We start from the raw sequence: 19,115 nt of genomic DNA on the forward strand, positions 1-19,115 counted from the left end.
TCATTTTTGTGAAGTCTAATTCTTCAAACTCTTAAAAAGTAGTCATTTCATGCTCACTTTGGTAGCACATATACTAAAATTGAAATGATAATGAGATTAGCATGGCCCCTGAGCAAGGATGACATGCAAATTCATGAAGGGTTCCATAACTTTAAAAAAAGTTATTTCTTTCTATTATCTTTTTAAAGATACCTTTACCTACTTCCAAGTCTCAAAGATATTCTCCTATATTTTCTTGTAGAATTTTAACTTTTGATTGAAGTCTATGATTCATTGCAAATCAAGTTTTATGAATGCTGTGAGGGAGGGAATAATTAATTTTTTAATATTAATTTTCAGTTGTTCTAAAATGAATCATTAAAAAGACTTCCCTTTTCCCTTTGGATTGCTTTGGTGACTTTATAAAAAAAATCAAATGTCTGCTTAATTGTGGGTCTATTTCTGTTTTCTATTCCATTGTCATTTATCCTTATGATAGTGCTGCAATATCTCAATTACTGTAGTCTTGTGATTCATAATGACAGGTAGGCAAATTCTCCACTTTGTTCTTCCTTTTAAGATGCTTTGAATATCCTAGGTCCTTTGCATTTCCATAAAAATTTTAGAATCAACATGTCAATTTTTAGGAAAGAATCTGCTGGGATTATGATTGAGATTGAATTGCATCTAAAAATCATTTTGGAGGGAACTGACATCTCAACAATATCGAGTCTTCCAGTCCATGAATAGAGCACTCCATTTCTTTAGGACTTCTGGAATTTCTCTCAGCAATATTTTGTAGACTTCAGTGCTGAGATCTTACACATAATTGTGAAAATTTCCCCAAAGTAGTTAATATTGTTTTTAAAAATTATATTGCAAGGATTTCCCTGATGGTCCAGTGATTGGGACTCTGTGCTTCCACTGTAGGGAGCCAGGGTTCGATCCCTGGTTGGGGAACTAAGATCAAAAGGTTAAGGTCGTATGAGGTTAGTCATCCTAAGGAGATATAGCAGCTTGCTGAAGAAGGAATTGTGGAGAGGTAGAAAGAACCAGGTTCCTGATAGATAATATTGTTACACTGCTAAATTTACTAACCTAGAACTGTCCTAACTCTGAATTTGTCTTTATATGAGATAATATATTGCCTGTATTTTAGGGGGGGGGGGGGGAAGAGTCATAATCACAGCCAAAAAAAACAAAAAACCTACTGCAAATGGAAATTTTTCAAATTTCATTTTCCATTGTTGGCAGCAGAGCTGAGTGCCAGAACAGTGACAGAAAAGACAACCCACAGGAGATCCTAGGTGTGGGAAATGAGGGTAGGGCGGTGCTATTTTTTTTCAGGGAATTGCAGAGGGTCTGAGAGGGTCAAGAATACTGTGGCCATGTAATGGGAGGAAGAGAGGCACAGCATAGTGTGGAAGACTGATTTCCTTTCTCGGTCCTGTTCCTGAGAAGGGACGTCCTTCCTTACTACCCTCCTGGGAAGGGAAGGCAGGGCAGTGCCAAGCATCCTTGGGAAATTGCTCTTGCGTTCTCCTCCCCAACATCATTCAACTAGCTCTCTAGTGGGGCTGCTGCCTCTATGGCCTGGGCTGAGCATGGCCCTTTGTGGACAGGTAAGCTGGCCTTGGTGGTACAAGTGGCATATTCTGCCCTCTCTATGAGAAAATGTGTCCTTCACTGGCCCAGCCGGCAAGGAGGAGAGAGAGGCTGAAATACCTGGGATTTAATCTGCTCAAAACTGCCAAACTTCTGGGCTGGCTTTCCCAGGGCAGCCCCCACCCTCCATGGCTTCTCCCACCCCATTTCTTAATGTCGCCCCACCCAATTATAGAGTCAGCTGCCCACACCTCTCACAAGGGCCAAAACTTCCAACTTGTGCTCTGAGGAAAGATTTCAAAGATTTTTTTTTTTCTAAGGAAAAAACTGGATAAGCCCAAGCTCCACCCATCCTGGGTCTTGTCCCTGTTTCATGGGGAAGGGTGTGGGAAGGGCGGGATGCACGGGAGCTGCCCGGATGCTGGGCAAAATGGCTGTGGGTGGGGGACAGTGGCAGTGCCGAGGAGGGGAGCCATCACCCCTCTGTACTCCCCACAGTGCTCCCAACTCCCCTTCAAAGGAAGGTATACTTACTTCCTTTAAGGGCTTCTCTGATACTTCACTTGGTAAAGAATCCGCCTGCAATGCAGGAGACCCCAGTTTGATTCCTGAGTCAGGAAGATCCACTGGAGAAGGATTAGGCTACCCACTCCAGTATTCTTGGGCTTCCCCTGTGGCTGGTCTAGAGAATTCCATGGACTTTATAGTCCATAGGGTCCCAAAGAATTGGACACGACTGAGCGATTTTCACTGTCAAGACAGTGCTCGGGGTTCACTGGTGGCTCAGTGGTAAAGAATCTGCCTGCCAATGTAGGAGACTCAGGTTTGATCCCTGGGTCAAGAAGATCCCCTGGAGAAGGAAGTGACAACCATTCCAGTGTTCTTGCTGGGAAATCCCATGGAGGGAGGAGCCTGGCGGGCTATAGTCCATGGGGTTGAAAAGAATTAAACACTGCTTATTGACTAAAGAACAAATTGCTGTAACAAATAACCCCCACCCCATCCCCACAAATGCAGCATGTTTCCATCTCACTTGTGTATAGTTTATAGCATTTGGCTTGTAGGTTCTTCCACACAAGAGTTTAGAGACCAGGATTTTTGCATTCTGAGGCTCTACCATCCCCTGGCCTGTCATCCTTGGCACCCCTCTAGTGGGAGGGGAAGAAACCCCACAAAATGCATAACCATATCTCAAAAGCCTTGGCACACGTGGTACACATACACCTGCTCACAGTCTATTTTCAGAAATCTGTCTGGAGCCACAGTGAGATACAAGGGAGCCTGGGAAATGTGGTCCCTGGCTCTGCAACTGTTTCCCAGTGACAGCGTGGCACTGGAAGGCAGAGCTTGAATTTTGCTGGCCCTGCCACTGAGTCCTACTGCATTTAGAAAATCTATTTATTCATTTGGCTGTGCCAGGTCTTAGATGCGGCTCTCAGGATCTTTGATCTTCATTGTGGCACTCATGTTCTTTAGTTGGGATCTTGAGTCTCGGCAAGTGAGTTCTTATTTGCAGCTTGTGGGCTCTAGTTCTCTGACCAAAGATCGAATCAGGGCCCCCTCCATTGGGAGTGCAGAGTCTTAGCTACTGGACCATCAGAGAAATCCCTGAGTCCCATTACCTTGTCCCACCAGTCTTTCTTTTTAAACTGTAGAGGGCTGTTTGTGTGTGAAGGGTTATTCTCCCCCCATCCCCAATTCGGACTCCTCATGCCTTCCTCTGTCTCTGACGTCACTTTCCACCTTACCCAGCCACCCCAAGTTCCTCTCCTTCTAAGACACTTGCCTAAATCTGACTTTTTCCACGAAGCTTTTTAGGGACTTTAATACCCATGCTGAAGTCTTCCATTTTCTGAGGACCTCATTTGCTGTAAACTTGAGCAAGAATAACTGGGGGACATCTCCCCCTTCCTTACCTGGTCTTAATGTTTGGAATTCCTTTGAATGAAGACCAAGAGTTTCTGCCCACAACCAACACTGAGGCTTTGGATATGTGTACCCTTGGGAGAGGGGGCAGAAGTATCACACCCTCCAGTCCTTATAGGTTCTTCAAGAGGGTAGAAAGGAGAGCAAAGGGCTCTGCTCAGCCCTCCTAGGCTGAGTGCAGAAGGGGACCAGCTAGAGAAAGGGAGACACCAGGCCTGATGCAAGCTTTGATGGTGTCTCAGCTATATTTTTCTTTTTGAAGATAGTTTTTTTTTGATGTGGACCATTCTATAAGTCTTAATTGAATTTGTTACATATTGTTTCTGTTTTCTGTTTTAATTTTTTGGCCACTAGGCATGTGGTGTTTTAGCTCCTCGACAAGGGATTGAACCTGCACTCCTGGTGTTGGAAGGCAAAGTCTTAACCACTAGACTGCCAAGGAAGTCCCCTCAGCTATGTTTTTCAATCATCATATATAGAGGATCTTCCAATTTATAAACAAAATGAGACCAATTAAATAGTCATTTATTTATTTATTTAGGCTGCACTCTGCGGCTTGCAGGATCTCAGTTCCCTGACCGGTGCTGGAATAAGGGCCCATGACCTTGAAAGCGCTGAGTTGTAACCACTGGACCACCAGGGGATTTCCCCAAGTACTGTCATTTATTTGTGCTCACCATGTGCCAGGCATAGCAAAGCACTGTGCGTTGTCAGTTGATCTTCCCAACAATCTAACGAGCTAAGGACTCTCATTTTGTCCCCATTTTGCAGGCAAGGAAAGCAAAATTCAGGGAAATGAACTTTTCCCAGGTCACATGTTGCTGTTCAGTCACTGAGTTGTGTCTGATTCTTTGTGACCCCATAGACTGCAGCACGCCAGGCTTCCCAAACCTTCTGTATCTCCCAGGGTTTGCTTTAAACTCATGTCCATTGAGCCAGTGATGCCATCTCATCCTCTGTCACCCGCTTCTCCTCCTGCCCTCAATCTTTCCCAGCATCAGGGTCTTTTCCAATGAGTTGGCTTTTCACATCAAGTGGCCAAAGTGCTAGAGCTTCAGCTTCAGCATCAGTCCTTCCAATGAATATTCAGGGTTGATTTCCTTTAGGATTGAGTGGTTTGATCTCCTTGTATCCAAGGGACTCTCAAGAGTCTTCTCCAGCATCACAGTTCAAAAGCATCAACTTTTTGGTGCTCAGCCTTCTTTATGGTCCAACTCTCAACATCCATACGTGACTACTGGAAGAACCATAGCTTTGACTATATGGACCTTTGTCAGCAAAGTGATAGCTCTGCTTTTTAATGTTCTGTCTAGGTTTGTCATAGCTAGGTCACATAGCTAGTGAATAGAAGGGTTGGGCTGAAGCCTAGGAAAACAACTTCACAGTCTGTGAATTCCCTTATGCCTCTGTCTCCTGGGACACCTGTGTGGCAGAGGTGCTTCAGGCAAACCAAATAGCTGTGTGCTCCCCCTTCCTTCCCAGCCTTCCTAGCAGCAGACTGGGGCCATGTGACTAACTCTGATCAATGGGCTATGAATGGAAGTGAGGTGTGTCATATCTGGACCAAGGCATTTAGCGTTGGTGTCTGACCCTCCTATTCTCTCTTTTCCTTTAGTGATGACTACAGCGACCATGGCTGGATGTGGAGGAGCCACTAGGAGGAAGCAGCCTGGGTCTCTGGTTGTTATACTAAAGACAGCTGGCCTGGAGAGCTGGCCCACCTGCAGCACCTCTGTGTGAATGGGAAATCCACCTCTGTTGGGTTGCTGCTGCTGCTAAGTGACTTCTGTCATGTCCGACTTTGTGCGACCCTGTAGACGGCAGTCCACCAGGCTCCCCCGTCCCTGGGATTCTCCAGGCAAGAACACTGGAGTGGGTTACCATTTCCTTCTCCAATGCATGAAAGTGAAAAGTGAAAGTGAAGTTACTCAGTCATGTCCTACCCTCAGCGACCCCATGGACTGCAGCCTTCCAGGCTTCTCCATCCATGGGATTTTCCAGGCGGGAGTACTGGAGTGGGGTGCCATTGCCTTCTCTGTCTGTTGGGTTAAGCCACTGCAATTTGGAGATTAATTAGTTACCACAGCGTGCCATAGCCTTTCCTCTCTAATACACAAGACAGGACACCAAATATATCACTGTTCACCCCATTGGCTATTGACAACATAGTATTTTATTTATTTATTTGTGGCTGCGCTGGGTCTCTGTTGCTGTACGTGGGCTTTCTCTAATTGTGGCAAGTGGGGGCTACTCTTCCTTGCAGTGCTAGAGCTTCTCATTCTGGCGGCTTCTCCTGTTGCAGAACACCGGCTCTAGGCAGGTGGGCCTCAGTAGTTGCAGCACGTGGGCTCAGTAGTTGTGGCTCATGGGTTTAGTTGCCCCGCAGCACGTGGGATCTTCCCGGACCAGGGATCGAATGTTGTCTGCTGCATTGGCAGGTAGATTCTCAACTAGTGGACTACCAGGGAAGTCCCAGATGTTTTGTTTTGTGAATGGTATTGTGCCCAGAGTAAGAATGACTGCCCAAAGGCAAGCACTTAGAAGCAGATGGGAGAATCTAAGGGTCTTCCTGAGCCCCCTGAGCAGCAGGGGCCCCGGGGCCTGGCCTCTTGCTCTGGTTTCCTCCTCTGCATCAGGCTTCTCTCCCTGTTGCTGGTTTCCAAAGCTGCCTTTGGCACAGCCCTTTGGTCTCCACCCCCAGCAGACAGCTTCCAGAAGCAAAGGCCCAGACACCACTGGCTCCTCTCCAGATTCTGGCCAAAGTGCCTGGAAGTTTCTCTGAGCCTCACATTGTCTTTCAGAAGTATCCCTGGGGAGGCAGAGCTCTCGCAATCAGGGCAATCACCGCTTTCTGGCCCCTGCTGACCGGGAACCATGGGCTGGGTGTGGCAGGCAGGAAGCTCAGGGCAGGACTGCCCACTTTTAGTTCAGACCTGGGGGGAAAATGGGGGTTTCAGGGCACTGGGCTGGCTCCTGGCTGGAGTGGGAACAACCAGGACAGTAAGAGCATTCACTCCTCATCCAGTTCTCAAACGCTCATCTCTGAGCATCTCTGTGGGTCTGGCCCTGTGCTTAGTGCTGTGGGAGCACAAAGCCCAGAGGTCCTGGCCCTTGCCTTCCAGGAGCTTGCATCCTGTAGGCTCAAGTAGGACATTAGCTACTAGAAAACCAGAGCACCAGGGAGTAAATCAGTCTGGGAGTTTTCAGTTGCGAGTAACATGACCTCTGGAGAGAAAACATTGCGTGCTTCTCACTTCTGAAAGCAATTCAGTTTCAAATGTTATTTTCCGAAATGTTACTTTTTGAAATATATGTGTGGTGTGTGTGTATGACTCTAGATTTTCTGATTGCAAAATTCTACAGTTTATCAAAGCTGAAATCTTTTCCTTTCGTTCTTTGTTGGTTCTTAAGGCACTAAGTTAGCTAGTGCCTTAAGTCCATGTTTTAAGTTATCCAAACTGAATCAGTATCAAAAAGGAAATATTTTGTCCCCATGTCCAAAGAGATTCCAGCTTCAGGTTTGGTTGGATCCAGGTCCTTATCACATGTCATGTGAACTCTGCATGGTTTTGCTTCCTCTTTTTTGGCTTTATTCTTAGGGACGCTCATACTGCTAGGACCATATTCTGTGATTGTCAGTCCCACTTGAAAGAATGGGCCCATTTCCTGGCCACACCAGAAAAGACCTTATTTAACTGACTCTGACTGACCCATCTCAGGCCCATCCCTGAACCAGTCTCTGTACTGGTCAGTGGTGGGGATGGGAGTGGTTTGAGAGAAGATGTAATGCTCTGAGTCCTCTCTGGATCCTGGGGTGGCTAGCTTCTTCTGGATCACATGATTGAAGCTCAGGGATACAAGATTTCCCATGAAAGACTAGGGTATTATGATCAGAAGGAAGATAGATGCTGAGCAGGATAACAATCAATACTTACTGCTGGTGGGGTGATGGAATATGCCCTCAGAGATGTATGAACCAAGTGCTGTGAGAATTCAGAGACGGAGATGTCATCGCAGTTAAAGACATCAAGGAAGGATGCATGTAGACTGGGGCTTGAAGGATGACCAGAGTTTGAGTGTTGGATCTGGGGGAATGGGGAAGGAAGGGCATTCTGAATGCAGGGAACAATGTGAGCAGAAACGTGGAGGCAAGTACAGAAAGGAGCAGGAACTGAAGCTGGAGGAGGGAAAGGCTTCGAATGCCAAGCAAAGGAGTGTGGATTGAATTTGGGAGATACTCATGGATGTTCAGGAGCTGAGGCTGGGTCATCAGATCTGAGCTGCTGGGAGCTGATACTAGAAGCCCCAGGGGCCCTGACCCTCTGCTCTGCTCCCTGCCCCTTCCCCCTGGGCTGTCTTGGTGTCCACAGATCCCTCTTCCTTTAGTTCAGCTCAGACAGGGCTGGAGTTTTCCAGTAGAAATGCTTCCTCAGGAGGAAAGTGAAAGTGCAAAGCGTGATTACAGAGTAACCTTGCAGATTTTCATGCTCACCAGCATCCTGTCAAAAGTGGGGTTTGTAATTCTTGTCAAACCTGTGTTTGAATTCCTCCTCTCTCCCTGGGGATAAGTCACATGACTCCCTGAGCCTCCATTTCTTTTTCTGCAAAATGGAATGAGCAGGGACTTCCCTGGTGGTCCGGTGGTTGAGAATACACCTGCCAGTGCAGGGGACAAGGGCCCAATCCCTGATCTGAGAAGATTCCACATGCTGTGGAGTAACTGAGCTGCAGGTCACAGCTATAGAGCCTGTGTTTTAGAGCCCCTGCTCTGCAGCAAGAGACACCACCGCAATGAGAAGCCCACACACCCAACTAGAGAAAGCTGCGCACCGCAACAAAGACCCAAAGCAGCCACAAACTAATTATAAATTAAAAAATAAAGGCAATAAGCCTTAAAAATATATGAAACAAGTAGGTTCTATCTCACAAGATTGGTAGGAAGATTAAATGGGATGCTGTATGTCACATATGGGGTACACAGAGTCTGCAATGATGATGAAGATGATGAAGGGGATGAAAGGACCAACCAGGGAGGAAGGAAATGACAAGCAGAGTCCAGTCTCTTGGAGAGCTCTTAGCTTGGCGTGTGAGTGAGGCCACGTCATCAGGCTGAGCAGATGCAGATGAAGGGTGGCCAGGACAGCATGCAGAAGTGAAAAGCAGCCTCAGCCCTTACTCTTGAAATTTGCCCTCTCTTTGCCCTGCTGGGGTCAGGGAACCCCAGTGAGAACACATCATTGTGTCATGCTTCTTGTGTATCCCCAAGTTAAGGAAAGGGCTCTGGTCATGGCAGAGGGCCCTGGAAAGTCAGGTTGTGCTGATACTGCCCCAGGTGGGCCTCCTCTGGGCCTCAGTTTACCCCACTGGTTAGGGGATACTGGTCAGTCTCTTTGGGGTCCCAGGGCAGCCAGAGGAGCATGCTTTCAACAGGATTTCTACAAATCTCAGGATGGCTGGAATAGGCCTGAAGAATGAGATGAGGCTAGTGAGGAAGGGCAGAAGGGGGATAAAGGCTCAAGCCAGGAGTCACCAAGCTTTACTGATTCCCCCCTCAGCAAAATAATTTGAAGATGTATCCCCCAAATATATTTGTTTACTTATTTATATCAGTGACATACATTACTATACTAATATATTCTGCCCACTATAAAATATACATAAAATGAAGAACTTAAAGAAATATCAACAGGAAAAAAACAAACCATGACCATTCATACAACAAACTACTACAAGAATGAGGTCTTACAACTCATACTAAGAAGACAGCTAAGCTGAAAAATGAACAAAAGATGTAAATGGACATATTGTCAAAAAAGAGAATGAATGGCTTAATAAGCATATGAAAATGTTCAATTTTATTTACCATTAGGGAAGTGCAATTTTGCAGGATCTTAGTTCCCCGACCAGGGGTTAAACCCGAGTCCTTGCAGTGAAAGCATGGGGTTCTAACCACTGGACCTCCAGGGAATTCCCAGTGAAATGCAATTGAAAATCACATGAGATAACCTGCACATCTTCTGCCATGAAGAGGTGAAGTGAAAGTCGCTCAGTCACATCCGACTCTTAGCAACCCCATGAACTATACAGTCCATGGAATCCTCCAGGTCAGAATACTGGAGTGGGTAGCCATTTCCTTCTGCAGGGGATCTTCCGAACCCAGGGATTGAATCCAGGTCTCCCTCATTGCAGGCGGATTCTTTACTAGCTGAGCCACCTGGGAAGCCCCATGGTCTTCTTCAAAAAGATAAATGACAGCAAGTGTTGAGGATGTGGAGAAATTGGAATCTTCACTCATCACTGGTGGGAGTATAAAGTGGTGCAGCACTTTGTAAAAACAGCTTAGCAGTTTCTTAAAAAGTTAAACACAAAATTACCACACAACCCAGCAATCCTCCTAGGTTATCAAATGAATAGGAGTAAAAATATATGCCCACACAAAGGCTTGTATATATTTGCAGCAGAATTATTCATAATAGAGAAACCTGGAAACATCCTATTATCCATCAGCTGGTGAATGGATAAACGAAATGTGAAATATCCGTACAATGGATATTATTCAGGAACAAACTAACTAAATATAATCGACATAGATGAACCTCAAGGACATTCTGTTTAGTGAAAGAAGCTAGACCCAAAAGACTGTGTGTCCTATGATTCTTTTCATATGAAATTTCCAGGGATGACAAATGCATAAAGACAGGAAGCAGATCAGCATTTGGCTGAACTAGGGGTGAGAGGAAGGGTTAAACTGTAAAAGACCCAAAGGAACTTTTGGGATGATGGAAATATTCTAAAACTGGATTGTGGTCAAAGTTGCGCAACTCCATATAAGTTTACTGGAAATCATTGGGCTTTCCAGGTGGCACAGTGGTAAAAGAATCTGCCTGCCAATGCAGGAGACGGAAGAGACTCGGGTTCAGTCCCTGGGATGGGAAGATCCCTGGAGTAGGAAATGACAGCACACTCCAGTATTCTTGCCTGGAGACTCCCATGTAGAGAGGAGCCTGGCGGGCTACAGTCCATGGGGTCGCAAAAGTCAAGCACATGACTAAGTGACTGGGCACACACACATGCACACAAAAATCATTGAACAGTATACTTATCATGGATAAATTTTCATATAAATTATGCCTCAATAGAGCTGCTTAAAAAAAAGAGGACGTTCTTTAGGCTTTGGTGTATATAGGTCTCCAAGATGTAATTAAAAGAAAAATGTTAATTGAAATATAATTTGTTAATGATGTTGTGTTAATTTCTGTTGTTCAACAAAGTGATTCAGTTATACATACAAATACGCACATTCTTTTTTAAATAGTCTTCTCCATTATGGTTTATCAAAGAATACTAAATATAGTTCTTTGTGCTATACAGTAGGACTTTGTTTTTTATCCATTCTAAATATAACAGTTTGCAAGCAAGCTGTATTTTAAATGGAAGATTAAGGTACAGAGTACGCTGCTGTTTGCATTTCTTTTTTTTTTAAAAAAGAAAAGGTGTACCACTGTGTAAAACAGTATGGAATCTTCTCAAAAAAACCAAAAATAGAGCTATCATTCAGTTCAGTTCAGTCACTCAGTCGTGTCCGACTCTTTGCGACCCCATGAATCGCAGCACGCCAGGCCTCCCTGTCCAACACCAACTCCCGGAGTTCACTCAGACTCACGTCCATCGAGTCTGTGATGCCATCCAGCCATCTTATCCTCTGTCATCCCCTTCTCCTCCTGCCCCCAATCCCTCCCAGCATCAGAGTCTTTTCCAATGAGTCAACTCTTCGAATGAGATGGCCAAAGTATTGGAGTTTCAGCTTCAGCATCAGTCCTTCCAATGAACACCCAGGACTGGTCTCCTTTAGGATGGACTGGTTGGATCTCCTTGCAGTCCAAGGGACTCTCAAGAGTCTTCTCCAACATCACAATTCTGAAGCATCAATTCTTCGGTGCTCAGCTTTCTTCACAGTCCAACTCTCACATCCATGCATGACCACTGGAAAAACCATAGCCTTGACTAGACAGACCTTTGTTGGCAAAGTAATATCTCTGCTTTTCAATATGCTGTCGAGGCTAACTTTTCTTCCAAAGAGTAAGTGTCTTTTAATTTCATGACTGCAGTCACATCTGCAGTGATTTTGGAGCTCCCCAAAATAAAGTCTGTCACTGTTTCCACTGTTTCCCCATCTATTTGCCATGAACTGATGGGACCAGATGCCATGATCTTCATTTTCTGAATGTTGAGCTTTAAGCCAACTTTTTCACTTTCCTCTTTGCTACCATATGACCCAGCAATTTCACTCCTGGGTGTATGCGTGCATGCTCAGTCACATCCAACTCTTTGCAACCCTGTGGACAGTAGTTCACCAGGCTTCTCTGTCCATGGAATTCTTCAGACAAGAATACTGGAGTCTGTTGCCATTTCTTACTCCAGGGGATCTTCCCAACCTAGGGATCAAACCCACGTCTCCTGCTTTGGTAGCCAGATTCTTTACCATTGTGCCACCTGGGAAGCCACATTCCAAAAAACTAATTCAAAAAGATACATGCACCCCAATGTTCATAGCAGCACTATTTACAGATGCTGAGATATGGAAGCAAACTAAGTTTCATCAACAAAAGAATGGATACATAAGATGTGCTGGTTCGTGACATTGTACAGGAGACAGGGATCAAGACCATCCCCATGGAAAAGAAATGCAAAAAAGCAAAATGGCTGTCTGAGGAGGCCCTATAAATAGCTGTGAAAAGAAGAGAGGCGAAAAGCAAAGGAGAAAAGGAAAGAGATAAGCACCTGAATGCAGAGTTCCAAAGAATAGCAAGAAGAGATAAGAAAGCCTTCTTCAGCGATCAATGCAAAAAAATAGAGGAAAAGAACAGAATGGGAAAGACTAGAGATCTCTTCAAGAAAATTAGAGATACCAAGGGAGCATTTCATCCAAAGATGGGCTCGATAAAGGACAGAAATGGTCTGGACCTAACAGAAGCAGAAGATATTAAGAAGAGGTGGCAAGAACACACGGAAGAACTGTACAAAAAAGATCTTCATGACGCAGATGATCATGATGATGTGATCACTCATCTAGAGCCAGACATCTTGGAAAGTGAATTCAAGTGGGCCTTAGAAAGCATAACTATGAACAAAGCTAGTGGAGGTGATGGAATTCCAGTTGAGCTATTTCAAATCCTGAAAGATGATGCTGTGAAAGTGCTGCACTCAATATGCCAGCAAATTTGGAAAACTCAGCAGTGGCCACAGGACTGGAAAAGGTCAGTTTTCATTCCAATCCCAAAGAAAGGCCATGCCAAAGAATGCTCAAACTACCGCACAATTGCACTCATCTCACATGCTAGTAAAGTAATGGTCAAAATTCTCCAAGCCAGGCTTCAGCAATACGTGAACCGTGAACTCCCTGATGTTCAAGCTGATTTTAGAAAAGACAGAGGAACCAGAGATCAAATTGCCAACATCCGCTGGATCATGGAAAAAGCAAGAGAGTTGCAGAAAAACATCTATTTCTGCTTTATTGACTATGCCAAAGCTTTTGACTGTGTGGATCACAATAAACTGTGGAAAATTCTGAAAGAAATGGGCATAGCAGACCACCTGACCTGCCTTCTGAGAAACCTGTATGCAGGTGAGGAAGCAACAGTTAGAACTGGACATGGAACAACAGACTGGTTCCAAATAGGAAAAGGAGTACGTCAAGGCTGTATATTGTCACCCTGCTTATTTAACTTCTATGCAGAGTACATCATGAGAAACACTGGACTGCAAGAAACACAAGCTGGAATCTAGATTGCCGGGAGAAATACCAATAACCTCAGATATGCAGATGACACCACCCTTATGGCAGAAAGTGAAGAGGAGCTAAAAAGCCTCTTGATGAAAGTGAAAGAGGAGAGTGAAAAAGTTGGCTTAAAGCTCAACATTCAGAAAGCAAAGATCACGGCATCTGGTCTCATCACTTCGTGGGAAATAGATGGGGAAACAGTGGAACCAGTGTCAGGCTTTATTTTTTTGGGCTCCAAAATCACTGCAGATGGTGATTGCAGCCATGAAATTAAAAGATGCTTACTCCTTGGAAGAAAAGTTATGACCAACCTAGATAGTATATTCAAAAGCAGAGACATTACTTTGCCGACTAAGGTCCATCTAGTCAAGGCTATGGTTTTTCCTGTGGTCATGTATGGATGTGAGAGTTGGACTGTGAAGAAGGCTGAGCGTCAAAGAATTGATGCTTTTGAACTGTGGTGTTGGAGAAGACTCTTGAGAGTCCCTTGGACTGCAAGGAGATCCAATCAGTCCATTCTGAAGGAGATCAACCCTGGGATTTCTTTGCAAGGAATGATGCTAAAGCTGAAGCTCCAGTACTTTGGCCACCTCATGCAAAGAGTTGAGTCATTGGAAAAGACTCTGATGCTGGGAGGGATTGGGGGCAGGAGGAGAAGGGGACGACAGAGGATGAGATGGCTGGATGGCATCACGGACTCGATGGACGTGAGTCTGAGTGAACTCTGGGAGATGGTGATGGACAGGGAGGCCTGGCGTGCTGCAGTTCATGGGGTTGCAAAGAGTCGGACATGACTGAGTGACTGAACTGAACTGAACTGAACTGATATATATATGCAATGGAATATTATCCATAAAAAAGAATGAAATTCTGCCATTTGCAACAACATCGATGGACTGGGAGGGTATTATGCTAAGTGATACATCAGACAGAGAAAGACAAACACTGTATGATATCATGGATGTGTGGAATCCAAAAAATAAAAGAAACTAGTGAATATAACAAAAAGAAACAGACTCACAGATATAGAGAACAAACTAGTGGTTACCAGTGGGGAGATGGAAGTTGGGAAGGACAAGACAGTGGTAGAGGATTAGTGATACAAACTGTTTTGTCTAAAATAAGCAAGGTACAAGAATCTACTGTTCAACAAATGGAATATAGCCCATATTTTATAATAATGATAAGTGTAGTATAACCTTTACAAATTATGAAACAGTGTGTTATATATCTGTAACCTATATAATGTTGTACATCAGCTATATCTCAATAAAAAAGTTCTTAGAAGAGTGAATATACATACATATAGGGCATACATATAGTACATCATGAGAAATGCTGGGCTGGATGAAGCACCAACTGGAATCAAGATTGCCGGGAGGGGCGGAAGCACGGAGCCGCCCCTCGGGAGCGTGGTGAGTCTGTCCAGGGCGCTGCAGCAATGGGCCACTTTTGCCCAAGTTCGGTATCTCCTAGATGGGAAGATGCAGCCCCCTGGCAAGTTTGCTGCCCTGGCATCAGTTAGACTTCAAGGATTGCATAAGCCTGTGTACCGTCAACTGAGTGACTGTGGGGATCATATTGTCATCATGAACACAAGGCACATTGCCTTTTCTGGAAACAAGTGGGAGCACGAAGTGTGCTCCTCACATACTACCCAGGTGGATTTAAACGAGTAACAGCGGCTCAGCTTCACCAGAAGGATCCAGTAGCCATTGTAAAACTAGCTATTTATGGCATGCTGCCAAAAAGCCTTCACAAAAGAACTCTGATGCAGAGGCTGCATCTTTTCCCAGATGAAGATATACCAGAAGATATTCTTAAGAATTTAACAGAAGAGCTTCCTCAACCACGAAAAGTGCCCAGATGTCTAGATGAGTACACACAAGAAGAAATAGAGGCTTTTCCAAGAGTTTGGTCTCCACCTGAGGATTATCGGCTGTAGGAGGAAGAAAATAGCGGTGTGGTGCTTGAAACTCCTTCCTCAGGGCAGGATGAAGCAATAGCTGCCTTCTGACAGGAAGCCTGCTCTGGGGACTGAAACTTTGTGGGGGAGGGTCGGGAAGGGATATCCCTTCATTAGGAAATTGCAGTAGAATGCCATTTTATAGAATTGTTTTATTGTATAGTGCTATTTGAATGTTGGAAATAAGAATAAAACTGCCCCTTACTTAAAAAAAAAAGATTGCCGGGAGAAATACCAATAACCTCAGATATGCAGATGACACCACCCTTATGGCAGAAAATGAAGAAGAACTAAAGAGCCTCTTGATGAAAGTGAAAGAGGAGAGTGAAAAAGTTGGCTTAAAACTCAACATTCAGAAAACTAAGATCATGGCATCCGGTCCCATCACTTCATGGGAAATAGATGGGGAAACAGTGGAAACAATAACAGACTTTATTTTGGGGGGCTCCAAAATCACTGTAGACAGTGACTTCAGCCATGAAATTAAGACACTTGCTCGTTGGAAGGAAAGTTATGACCAACCTAGACAGCATATTAAAAAGCAGAGACATTACTTTGCCAACCAAGGTCCATCTAGTCAAAGTTATGGTTTTTCCAGTAGTTCTGTATGGATGTGAGAATTGGACTATAAAGAAAGCTGAGCACCGAAGAACTGATGGTTTTGAACTGTGGTGTTGGAGAAGACTCTTGAGAGTCCCTTGGACTGCAAGGAGACCCAACCAGTCCATCCTAATGGAAATCAGTCCCGAATATTCATTGGAAGGACTGATGCTAAAGCTGAAACTCCAATACTTTGGCCACCTGATGTGAAGAACTGACTGATTTGAAAAGACTCTGATGCTGGGAAAGATTGAAGGCAGGAGAAGGGAGCAACAGAGGTTGGGATGGTTGGATGGTATCACTGACTCAATGGACATGAGTTTGAGTAAACTCCAGGAGTTCTCGATGGACAGGGAGGCCTGGCATGCTGCAGTCCATGGGGTCACAAAGAGTTGGACACGACTGAGCAACTGAACTGAACTGATATATACTTTTGTACATGTTTTTATTTACCAGTCCATCGTAAAGGAGATCAGTCTTGGGTGTTCGTTGGAAGGACTGATGCTGAGGCTGAAACTCCAATACTTTGGCCACCTCATGTGAAGAGTGGACTCTTTGGAAAAGACCCTGACGCTGGGAGGGACTGGGGGCAGAAGGAGAAGGGGACGACAGAGGATGAGATGGCTGGATGGCATCACCGACTCGACGCACATGGGTTTGGGTGAACTCCAGAAGTTTGATGGACAGGGAGGCCTGGTATGCTGCGATTCACGGGGTCGCAAAGAGTCGGACACGACTAAGCGACTGAACTGAACTGAACTGATACATATTTTATTTACACATAGACACATATATACGTATTAGCTTGCATATGCACAGACTCTCTCTGGAAGAACACAGAAACACTGGAGACCTATAGGTGTTTTGGGTGAAGGAATTGGAGGGTTGCTGGACCAGGAGTGACTTTTGTACCTTTAGATTTTTCTTCTTTTTTGCAGAATACACATAACATAAAATTTATCATAACCTTTTTTTTTTTTTTGCCCATACGACACAGTGTGTGAAATGTTAGTTCCTTGACCAGGAATCAAACTCTCGCCCCTTGCAATGGAAGTGCAGATTCTTAACTGCTGAACCGCCAGGAAGTACCCATCTTAACCATTTTTTTTAGATTTAAAAAATATGTCTTAGCTTGTTTCCGGCTGTGCGAGGTCTTCATTGCTGCACACGCTTTTCTCTGGTTGCCGCAAGTGGGGGCTGCTCTCAGTTGCTGTGCATGAGTTTTTCATTGTGATGGCTTCTCCCTTGCCATGCACAGGTTGCAGGGTGCACGGGCTTTAGTAGTTGCCGCTCCAGGGCTCCAGAGCTCAGGCTCAGTAGTTGTGGCTTGTGGACTTAGTTGCCCTGAGGCATGTGGGACTTTCCCGGATCAAGGATCGAACCTGTGTCTCTTGCACTGGGAGATGGATTCTTTCCACTGAGCCATCAAGGAAGCCCCATCTTGGCCATTTTTAAGTATACAGTTCCATGGCATTAAGCATATTCACATCGTTGTGTAGCCATCACCCCCATCCATTTTCAGAAATCTTTTTATCTGGCAATACTGAAGCTCTGTACCCACTAATCAGTAACTCCTCCAGCCCCTGGCAACCACCTTTCCTCTTTCTGTCTCTGAATTTGGCCACTCCTGGTGTTTGTTGTTCAGTCGCTCAGTCATGTCCGACTCTTTGAGACCCCACGGACTGCAGCACACCAGGCTTCCCTGTCCTTCGCCATCTCCCGCGGAGCTTGCTCAAACTCATGTCCATCGAGTTGGTGATGCCATCCAACCATCTCATCCTGTGTCGTCCCCTTCTCCTCCTGACTTCAATCTTTCCCGGCATCAGGGTCTTTTCCTATGAGTCCACTTTCTAGGCCCCTTATATAAGAGGAATCTTACATCTTTGCCTTTCTGTCCTTGGCTTCTATCCATTCCCATAATGCCCTCAGGATTCATCCATGTGGTAGCATGTGTCAAAATCTCCATCCTTTTTAAGATTGAATTCTATTCCATTGTCCCTGTATCCCACATTTTGTTTATCCATTAATTCCTCTTTGGGTGCCTTGGCTTCCATCATTTGACTCTTGTGAATACTGTTGCTATGAAAGTGAAAGTCGCTCAGACTCTTTGCAACCCCATGGACTAACAGAGTCCATGAAATTCTCTGGGTTAGACTACTGCAGTAGGTAGCCAGTCCCTTCTCCAGGGGATCTTCCTAACTCAGGATTGAACCCAGGTCTCCTGCATTGCAGGCAGATTCTTTACCAGTTGAGCCACAAGGGAAGCCCAAGAATACTGGAGTGGGTAACCTATCTCTTCTCCAGCCATCTTCCCGGCCCAGGAATTGAACTGGGGTCTCCTGCATTGCAGATGGACTCTTTACCAACTGAGCTATCAGGGAAGCCCATTGCTATGAAAACAGGTGTACAAATCTCTCTTGGAGATACTTGTATCTCTACATTTCCAAAGCATATGACTCATACAACTTATTTAAAGAAAAAAAGTAGAGTAAAATTAAAAAGGATGAATGCATGTGTTCGTGCTCAGTGAATGCAGTCGTGTGGGGCTCTTTGTGACCCCACGGACTGTAGCTTGCCAGGCTTCTCTGTCCATGGGATTCTCCAGGCAAGAACACTGAAGTGGGCTGCCATGCCCTACTCTAGCCTATTTTCCCCACCTTCCTCTCTTGCATCTTCTGGACTGTTTTGTTGGACTGTTTTCCCCGCCATCCCCTTCGGAGGCCCCTGCACAACCCTTGGGCTTCAGCGGACACATTTGCCTGGAGGGAGGAGTGGAGGGGACCCCCCCGAGCAGTGTCCAAGGGGGCGTGTCCTCCCCTGCCTTGCAGGGGAGCAGCCAGGCGCTGGGGGTCCAGCAGGGACCCGCAGGGAGGGTCTGGCTTAGTCACCGGCAGCCTCTCAAGACCGCACTTCCCTCGCCTGCCCGCCGCCCACCCGCTGCCAGGCGATTGGCCGGGCCGCATTCCTATGAGCCGCCTGCTGCAGCCCGGGTGACTCACGGCACAGGCAGCCCGGGAACGCCCGGCCTCGTCCTGGGGCCCCGCAGCCGCTGGTTTTCCTATTTGGAAACTGCTTAGCCGCCTCCGCTCGCACCAGCCTGCTCGCCTCCCCGGGCCCCAGCGGAAGGGGCAAGGAGGGCAGGGAAGCTTGGGGACAAGGGCCCTTTCTGTGCAGCGGCCCATCGATCCACGCTCTCTTATCCCCAGTTCCAGACCCAAACTATTGTCCTTCTCGGCAAATGACCTTTCTCCGTTGGGT

At 45.6% G+C, this 19,115-nt stretch overlaps 1 non-coding gene and 1 pseudogene across 1 annotated transcript; both read left to right on the forward strand.

Annotated features, from left to right (window-relative positions):
- Nucleotides 1–15,236, forward strand: part of LOC128065454 (39S ribosomal protein L13, mitochondrial-like) — a 49,824-nt pseudogene extending 34,588 nt beyond the window's left edge.
- On the forward strand, nt 50–153 carry LOC128065704 (U6 spliceosomal RNA). The gene has a single exon (XR_008201087.1). It is a non-coding gene; the product is annotated as a U6 spliceosomal RNA (small nuclear RNA).
- Nucleotides 15,237–19,115: the final 3,879 nt, after the last annotated feature.

Source organism: Budorcas taxicolor, chromosome 19 (genome assembly GCF_023091745.1).
Source record: "Budorcas taxicolor isolate Tak-1 chromosome 19, Takin1.1, whole genome shotgun sequence".
NCBI lineage: Eukaryota > Metazoa > Chordata > Mammalia > Artiodactyla > Bovidae > Budorcas > Budorcas taxicolor.